This window comes from Octopus bimaculoides, chromosome 18, assembly GCF_001194135.2.
Source record: "Octopus bimaculoides isolate UCB-OBI-ISO-001 chromosome 18, ASM119413v2, whole genome shotgun sequence".
In the NCBI taxonomy this organism is placed as follows: domain Eukaryota; kingdom Metazoa; phylum Mollusca; class Cephalopoda; order Octopoda; family Octopodidae; genus Octopus; species Octopus bimaculoides.
The window spans coordinates 20,025,626-20,027,570 of record NC_068998.1 but is presented as its reverse complement, the minus strand read 5'-3'; positions in this window follow the sequence as shown (position 1 = coordinate 20,027,570).

The window sequence follows — 1,945 nt, the reverse complement described above, 5'->3', positions numbered from 1 at the left end:
GCTTCTTTTGGCTGTCTCCACACGTATACTTAGCCGGAGGTCGAAAATAAGGTAAAGGATGATTCGTTCGAGAAAATAACATTCTCCACTACTCTAGGGACCAATTCTGTAGGTTTATACTCCTCTCTAAATGCTTTGCAACGTTTGTTTTTGAAAGTAGTGGTTTTCTGATTGCAGCCCTCCCGTGAAATCCGACTTTGTGCAGCTCCCGGCGAACAGTTTTTGTGGAAACTGGGTTCTCGAGGTGGTCATTGAGCTCTGCAGTAATTTTGGGAGCTGTACTTTTGTGATCCTTTCTAACAATTCGCGTAAGAGCCCGACGGTCCTTCTCTGAAAGTTATGGTTTTCTTCCGGAGTTTTGTTTCGATGAGGAGGTTTTTCCCTCTTCCTCAAAGGCTGTCATTACTTTCGAGACAGTACTTCTTGATACACCAAACATTTCGGCTGTTTTCGTTTCGCTAGTGCCTGCCATACGAACACCAGCAATTTGACCTCTTTGAAAGTCCGATAGATCTGTTATTTTAATGAATTTTAATTACCTTTTTCTGATGATATCTGAAAAGAAACAGCAATTTTAGCAAAACATATTAAGCAACACAAATAATAAATCAAAAAACATAAAATTAAACAAGCTTCTGACGGTTTTATAGATATTTCAAAATCATGATGCTATAATGCTAGCTGTTTCCATTATTTTATCCAACCCCTGTATCATTTATATTATAGCTATCGTAGATATAAGGTATGAACTATAGTGATGGCCTACTTCTGTATCGTATACGTTATATTATAGTTATTGTAGCTGTCCCTTTTGATATGGCCTGTAGTGACAACTGACATCTATACTATGAATGGTTTTGCTTCTGTTTTGTATAAAAAGAATAAAGTTTGCTTTTTTCAACATTTATATCTGTGACATTCAGTTCGCAGAAGTATTAGCGCTGTAAAGCAATGCCTTTGTTGTTGTTCACAATAGTTGTTCTATTTTCTCGTTTACTGTCGCCTTACGCTTGGTTTTCAAGAGTTCTAAATCTAATCCAATCATCTTTTGGCGAACTTTGTTGTTGAGGTAAAATGAAAATAGATTTACTACTTTTAATACCTCACTGCACTACAGGTTAATATTTCTTTAGACTTCTGGCTACCCCCCACACACGCACACACACACACGCACATGTACAAATCACACACACGCACAGGTGACGCGCGCGCACACACACACACACACACACAAACATGTATATCGTCTAACATGTATACTAAAAAATTAATACAAACAGCTAGGTGCAATATAAGATCATGAAAGAAAAATTTCATCGTCACTAATTGTGACTAAGAGTGCTGAATAGCACCTATATTGCAAGAATTAAAACCCTTAATGTATGTGTGTATGTATATGTACTTAAATATATAAGTATATATGTAAGTATATGTGTGTGGGTGGGTCAGAATGAAAAGGTCTTGGCAGTGTACAGAGAAGTCGCGTGGCCTAGTGGTGAGGGTATTCGGCTTACCATCATAATGTCATGCGTTCGATTCCCGGGCTGGACGGCTAACTGTGTCTTTGAAAACGATATATAATTTCACGTTGCTCCAGTCAACTCAACTGAAAATGAGTACCAGCCGAGCGCTGCTGCAGTCCTCCCTCCCTCTAGCTGTCAGATCTTGGAATATGACGCTGGGTCAAAGGGTAAGACAGTCAAGCGGGCGCCTATGCCTGCTCACGCACAACAACATAAGCACCTAAAACATTTGGCGAAAGACAGCAATGGTACGTGTTACCAAGCCGTACTCGTTCATGAGTAAAGGCCAACTTCTTACAGGTAATGTACATAATAATAATAATAATAATAATAATAATAATAATAATAATAATAATAATAATAATAATAATAATAATAATAATGATAATAATGATAATAACTATTATAAAATAACCACCATA